Source organism: Callionymus lyra, chromosome 7 (assembly GCF_982586985.1).
Source record: "Callionymus lyra chromosome 7, fCalLyr1.hap1.1, whole genome shotgun sequence".
Lineage (NCBI taxonomy): Eukaryota > Metazoa > Chordata > Actinopteri > Syngnathiformes > Callionymidae > Callionymus > Callionymus lyra.
Window position 1 is genome coordinate 10,598,599 of NC_141824.1, and position 8,468 is coordinate 10,607,066.

An 8,468-nucleotide genomic window follows, 5' to 3' on the forward strand; every position below is an offset into this window, starting at 1 on the left:
CTAAATGTTTATTCTCTCTACCCTCTACATTTTATAAAATCAAACTTGAATTTCACGCCTTACGTCTTTTTAGATTCAATTTGATGGATATATATCTGCAAAAAATACGCTTTTATAAAAAGACGGAAAACCTTTCTGCGTTTATTTTTTTTTTAACTTTACTGTGGAAGTTAAGCGGATCCTGTTGGCAAAGTCCAGGGAAGTGCGGGATGGATTCCAGCGCTAACTGCGTCATCTAGTGGTCAACTGGCAGTATTGCATAATACTGCTTCAATTTTAATGTTTTGTGTTGCTCAGATTCTTTAGATTAATTTTTTTCCAAGGCCAAATGAAAATCATGGTTTAATGAGTAAATAATAATAAATATATTGAATAAAAGTATAATATTAAAGAAAAAGTAAAATGTTGAATGTTCGTGGTTATATAGTGTCTTAAATAACTTTACACTTAGATAGATAGATAGATATAACTTAGATAAAACTTTATTGATAGAAACCATGACAGTATTTCCCATTGTCATAAATAGGGTGAAGGTATAAACGGATAGACAAAAAAAGGAATGTGTAAAGTATTACAAAATGAAAACCAAAAAATGCCACAGTAAGTAAGTAAGTAAGTAAGTAATTTTTATTTATATAGCGCTTTTCCAGGCCAGGGTCACAAAGCGCTTAAACAATCAAAACAATACTCAAAAAAGTATATACTTTAAAGATCAAGGTAATACTGAGAACAACACAGGAGTTCCAGAAAATCAAGGAAAAGCCTGAACAAATAGAAACGTACAAATATTTATGTTCATGGATGTTTTTGTTCGTGTTAGTGTTGGTTCTTTGGAAGAGATTGTATTGAGAAAATTCGAACAAGGAATTTATCTCTATAAATATGGGGTAAATTAAAGTAAAAGTATTTTTAAAAACGAAAAAATAATGAACCACCATAATATTAAGTTGAAAAAAACTTGGTTGTGGAAGGAAATCACTAAATCAAATTAAGAATAATCAAAAATCTATTCATTGCTCTTCTGAATAGTATTTTTTTTAATGTCATAAGGAACAAAAGTCATACACTTACTTAATCTAATATAGCACATCTTATAACAGACAATAATAGCCATTAAGTTTTTCATTTATTGTTATCTGATTCCATTGTGATCAATATTTAAAAAAAAAAAAAAAAAAAAAACGTTTAAAAAATGCATTAAAAACAAAATGTAAGAAGTTAAAAAAAAAAATAAACGGCAAGGTCAAATCATTTTAACAAATATTTGGATTCACCTCCTAGAATTAATAATAAAAAATAAGTTTAATTTAGTTTGGAAAAAAAATGTTGTTGCTTAATCAGATTAAAGCGTGATCGTCACTGGTGTTCGTCCTCTCTTTGTGAAACATTTCTACCGTCCTGACTCTGGAAAAATAACTGACATTTTTGGAATGACCTTCCTAGTCTCTTATAAACAATGAATTCTTTGCACACTTTAAATTCATGTTCTACTTGTCAACAACAAAGTTTGATATGTGACGCACGGATAAAGTCCTAGACAATTGTAAGGATATGACAACTTTACTGTAATTGATCATCTAGATTTAACACATTTCAAACAATCACTTGATTATTAACTGATTAATTCATATTAAATAATTATTGCCTCTCTTTAGAATTCATGTGCTCAGCTATTTTTCAGGTCAAACACTCGCGCTGAGAAAGACAAAACAATCTCTCGATGGCACAAAACTAGTCAAGGACAAGGACAGACATCTGCATAAGTCAACTGATAAAACAGATCCTCTCTAGACGATCAAACTGCGGTAATTTTCCACAAGTAAAAGAATAAATATTGATACGATCAAAGGAAAATGTATAATTTCCATCATTTTTAAGTCATTAAATAATTAATAAAGAATAAATATTGATACGATCAAAGGAAAATGTATAATTTTTCATTATTTTTAAGTCATTCAATAATTAATAAGGAATACATATTGATGTGATCAAAGGAAAATGTACAATTTTCCATCATTTTTAAGTCATTAAATAATTAATAAAGAATAAATATTGATACGATCAAAGGAAAATGTAAAATTTTTCATCGTTTTTAAGTCATTAAATAATTAATAAAGAATAAATATTGATACGATCAAAGGAAAATGTATAATTTTTCATCGTTTTTAAGTCATTGAAGTCAAGTGTTTAGAGTTACTGACCAATCATATATGTACAAATGACTAGAACCTGAATATTCACACTATAAAAGATACACCATTTCATTAGAACTTTGCGCTTGGCACTCGAAGACGTCTCTCAATAGTCTCTGCTTTGCCAAGGCCCATAAATCAGTTAAGTTGCGTCTCAGACTTCTGCCTGTTTTACTAAACTAACTTTTTCTCTTAAACTCATTCCTGTGTCTGTGTCCTTCTTTACCACCACCACGTATGGAGACTGGGGTAGGTTCGGTTCATCGGAACAAAACCCCAACAACTTGGCGCCGTGACCCATGACGTGGATCGGTAGTCGAAGGCCTATTCCTTGGATCCGACTTTTGATTGGAATTTAGCAAGTTATTTAATCCGTTCTGTAAATACTTCTAAAAAAGTTGTCACGATACTCCTGAACCTGCAGAATCACACGAGGACACTGGCTGCTCCAGTGTTGCTGTATTTGATCCTGGTAAAAACGTAGGAATGTAACCCAAGTAGCGAAGTGCGTGTGCTGATTATCTGTAATCGAATCCAGACGCCACCAGAGTATCAGTCGCTCATTGTCGTTACTCTAATATCTTGAGGTTGGTCAGTCGCATGACGCCAGCCGGTGAACGTGCAACCACTTAATTCTTCTTCTTGCTCTGATGGGAGTCATGGGACGGGGATGAATGAAGTGGCTGATCGGGTAGTGTCATGCAGACTGTTTGGCAATATCACAGAAATCAAGAAAAACCATACATTAAGATTAGATATTGATAAGAAATAAGATATTAAGTGCATAAAAATGCATCTAAAAGAAAAAACGCTGACTCAGCAGGAGCAAGGGGTCGGTACCTCTGCAACACGACGGTCCATAGACCGACCATTTATGTTTAACTCATTTTCTCTACTTATAGCTTTAGTAAACTTGACTGAAATTGTTGTTTTTTCAAAATAAAACACCTATCAGACAGTAATAAAGAATATACAAATTAAATGATTACTTTTTTCTGTCTGTTCAGCACAGTATCACCTTAAAGGCCGGTACTGGCCTCCGGACCTTTAGTTATCGACCACTGCATTATATTTTACAAGTCAAAGAATTTATTCTGGTTACGTTTACACTTTACTTAGGGATCAATAAAGTTTTATCTTACCTTACCTTACTTTGCAAGTGCTGGACGATCAAATCCTAACTTTGTATTAAAGGTGTTCAATCGATGATAAGATATATTTATCTCAAAGTTTTCTTGGCTTTCAATCAGGGGTCTTGACCTGATTTTTACTGCAAACCAGTTCAATGTCAGGGTTATATTCACGGACCGACAAAAAAGTAAAAATACAATAGCATGACCAGCAAAAAACTACAATTAAGTGCTTGAAAAAACACCATAACGCTGAATGAGCAAGAGCTCTGGACTGGTTACAACCAGAAGTTGTTTGTGTATTTGCATCTACTGTATGTATATTTGACTATATGCTGACGATGGTGTTATTTATGTTTGAGTCTACTAGCTTTTAGAGACTTTGTGCCAATGTTTAGCATCATTTATAGGAAATAAAGACTAAACAAAAGTTTCTAAAGAGCTTTTGTTTTACTCATTACTCAGAGAAATGAAACACCCTCCAGGCAGTAACAGAACAGGTGTTTTTTTTCCTGTGCGGTCCAGTACAAATGTTTCACGGACTGGTACCGGTTCTTTTGTAAGCAGTATATTCTTTACAAAAACTGATCTGACAGACACACCAGAAGCTACACACTCAAACTGCAGAACACAAACACGTCTAAAGGTTCAACACACACAAGTAGGTTCATATCAAACCTCTTTCCAAACCAGTCTTATAATCTTAAAACAAACCAACTTAACTCGTGCTAAATGCATCAGTTCTCTCATTGTTTTCCTTTAAATTGACTTTAAAAATGACTAGATAGATGGATAGATACAACTTTATTTATGACTCTGGAGTAGTCTTTATTATAAACAATAAACTTACTTCAACATTTTGTAAAAATAAGTGTCGTATACTAAAACATATATATAAATTACAAATAAAACAATTCAAATTTACTAAGTATTGTAATACTTGTCACAAGAACCTAATTGTCTTCCTATTACAAGCTGTAAGTCAGAAGTCTCGAAGGGTAGAAGAAAAGAAAAAGTGAAGTCAATGGGATGATTCAACACATCGAGTTAATGGAATTTAAATGATGTTTGGAATCTAGTTCTGCACGTGTGACTCTCATGGGATGAGTTCCATTGTCTGCCTCGAAGCATGAACGAAGTCAGCTGCGAGTTTTCAGAGCAAACCTTCAGTTGATATTAAAATGTTTGATTAATTGTATTTCTAAAACTTACTCACTAACTCACAGATGCATCATTTATACTCATCTTATATTTTTACAATTTGGATACGACTATTGCATTCAGGTAGTTGATTTAAATTAAGATATACTTGGATTATTTAGATTAAAACCGTTGTTTCTATACTTAAAATTCTCAGTGTGTATTTTTCTCTCAGAGGAATGTAAGAGATATTAGTCCAAATAAAAGAATCAGTGAATTGAGGTAATCTCACTATTTTCTCCTTATAGTTGTGTTCTAAAAAATATATTGTAATCATTATCATTAAAGAATAAAGTATGCTTTTGAAGCAACTGAATGGAGATGAAAACAATTGTTTGGGGGTTTTTTTAATCTTGAATTAAGGTCACTTGGTGCAATTTCCTTCTGGATTTTCAGTCATTTTGCAATCGTACCGTGACGAAGAAAACAAATCTGCTTATCATGCAAGACGGAACACAGAAGCAACTAGTAAAAAAACGTAAAATAATGGTGTGCAAGTTCACTTTTTGTTTCTCCAATTTTTTAACAGTGTAAAGTACAATCATCTATATAGAACAAGACAAGCTATGACTTGGAAAGATCATTGAAATAAGTTTGTCAATACGACTCCAGTCACAGTTTACTCACGAAAAATGAAATAAATGTTACTACTTCATGGGATCCAAACTGTGAGTAGTGATTGTTTTGTTTGTATCAAACTGGTCCAGGGTTAACGCCCAAATTCAAGTCTTTTCAAGTCATACAAAGGCATCCAAATATTATCCAAAGGTAGCCAAAAGTCATGACCTACTTCGGGTTCAATGATCAACTAAAATCATTGCAATGGCCTTAAAGAAAGATTTTGTCACTAGTTTCCCCAACATTTATGGGACTTTAATAAGCATGATATTAAGTAGGTAAGTAAGTTGAGGTTATTTGTAAAGATATTTCTAGACAAGGGTCCCAAAGAGCTGTAAGAATCAAAAACAATACACAGTTAAAATATTTACTTTAAAAGATCAAGACACATAAGACAAACATAGAGTCCCAGAAAATCAGGGAAAAGCACAAATAAAAATGTCTTAAGATGTTTCTTGAAGGAGTCAGTAGATCATCAAACACAGAGATGGTTCCAAAGCTTAGGAGCAACAGTCTGGAAGGATTTCTCTCCTCTGGTCCAGAAGTGTGTTCAGGAACCATCAGTAGATTCTGATCCACAGACCTCAGAGCCCGAGCTGGGGTGTAAGTCTGGATCGGATCACTGATGGAAGGAGGAGTCTGACCATGAATAGATCTGAAAGTAAGAACCAGAATTTTAAAATCGATCCTGAAAGAAACTGGCAGCCAGTGAAGAGTTTTAAGGATCAGGGAAATGTGAGTTCTTCTACTAGAGCGGCTCAGAATTCTGGCTGCAGAGTTTTGTATCAACTGCAGGCGAGACAGATCCTTCTTGTTTAGAAACCAAAATAAACTGTTACAATAGTCTAAACGAGACTTAATTTAAATTAAATTAAATTAGCAGACAAAAATAAATCATAAAGAATTTGTGTTTAACTAATTTTCACTCATTTACTGGTTTATTTTTGGGTAAATTCGACTGAAACGTGTCAACAGTCACAGGATAATGTTACTTCAGAAAAAGTCAGGTATTTAAAAAAAAAACTGACACATTTCAAACGATTAATAGAACAGAAATTATACGTTTTTTTCTATTCACTGTTCTATATTACAATCTACACGAGGGATCTGGCTGCATTGACTGTAATAAACTCGTCGACTGAAACTTTGACCTGAACTTACGCAATCTTTCTTCGGTCCGTTAGTGAATTACACAACAGCACTACAATAACAACCAGAACCTCGTGTATCTACTCTGTAATGGTTTTGTTCTGCATGAAGTTTGTTCGACTGAAGGTCAGCAAACATTGACTTTTAATGTTGCGTCTGAACATACATCTGGAAAAATATAATACGCAGATCGATCCAGACGGATTTGATTGTACAGTCTTACCAGGTTAAGTCCAACATAAAGGGTGCATGCACTTGAGGTTTTCCTATTTCCACTACACTACAAGGTGACCTCCTCATTTTTGTTTTGAAGGCTTTAAAATGAAAAAAAAAGGCTTGAAAGAAAGAATAAGAAAGCATAATATCTCATGATGACTTGTAACTCTGATTTATTTGTGCTAAAACACTAAAGTGAAGTTTACTTACAAAGTTGAAGGCAAGCTTTTATCTGCACAATAAATGTAAACAAAATGCAGCTAAACCTGACCTGTAGCTCGAGGGCTTTAACGTGCACACACATGCTGCACACACACACAAACACACACAACAAGTAGGAAGAATAATTTGTAAAAAGCTTCCACGCTCTTCAAAGTTATTTGCTTGCCTGTGAAAAAAAAAAGTGGCACATGATCCGTCCTGGTTAAATGGATTCCATAATTAAGGAATTAGGTGGCGTGCTTTTAATCTGTTGCACAAATTGGAAAATGTAATTTAGTCTGAGTGTCTGGTGCCAACAGTGAACAGACGCACAAGAACATAAGACACTTCAATGGAGTTCTGACCTATATTGTGACCAAGTAAGGTAAGGTAAGGTAAAACTTTATTGATCCCTCAACATTTGGAGGAAGAAAGATGCGGAGTTCAATTGTAGGGACAGGTATGATTGTGTCGTTGCGATATGATGCATATCATGATGCAGTATATACTTGTAGTATGGTCGAGTACTTGACTCTGGTGTTGCAGGATTTACAGACCACATGACTCTTGACGAAGTCGTAACTGCTTTCATTTGTTTTCAAACCAAAATATGTCCAAACATCAGATTCAAAAGCTGCTGGAGTCACTGTATCCTCTCGTCCTCAGTCATCGCCAGGATCACAGTTCATTTGTTATTGTATTGATACTGGGCTGTGCATTGGCAAGAATCTACCGATACAATACATTTCACGATACAAGAGCGATGAACGATATATAGTGATACTGTAGTAACAAGTATATATCTGTAGTATTGTCAAGTACTTGACTCTGTTGTTGCAGAATTTACAGACAACATGACTCTTGACGAAGTCGTAACTGCTTCAAACTGTATTGAAACCAAAGTATATCCAGACATCAGCTTTAAAAGCTGCTAGAGTCGACCGTATCCTCTCGTCCTCAGTCATCACTGGATCTCACAGGATTTCATTGTTACTTTAGCTGCAGTGGATTTAATGACTGTTGCCATCTGGCAATTGAAAAAATGCTGTGAATTTTAGCATGGTAATTGTAAAAAATGTATATATATATATTTTTTTTAAACACGCACAGGTGCACAAATGCTCCTCCCATGATGCAACACTAATATACTCAGGGACATATTCATTCCTTATGCTATTATGTTGTTTAATTCTTAGTTTGGGGGCAGGAGTATAAAGATGATATTCTATGTTAATCTTTGTATCCTTTGTCTTTGTTAATTTTCTTTGATCTATGTTCTTTATCTTTAGACTTAGATTGTGTCATCTTGCACTTTCTTTTTATTGCACTTTGTTCTTGTTTCATGAATCTATCGTCTGTGTGGCTGTGTGCTGGAAAAATATCAATCCAGTTTCCTGGAAAAGAATATTGCGATTTATCGCTGTATCGATATTTTCAAAGACCCCTTGTGAGCAGAGGGCTGCGTTGCAGCCTACTCCCGTCAATGTGTGAATGGGTGAGGTTCTGTTAATAGCATTTTAATTGCTGAATAATCAGAGATAGCCCTTGAAAAAAGTATGAACCACTTGTTTGGTTTGGTGACTTTTCCTGGATTTTTTATTTAATCCTATTTGTGATTATCAACAAAGGTTATGATTAAAATCGACAAGTATTTCCTGTTCAGTACGTCTCAAGAAATGGTCGGCAGAGGCTATAGAAGACGCAACGTGAGGGACAGAGAATCACAGTTGAAGTTATTGGATTCCCATCGTCTGCTCGGTTG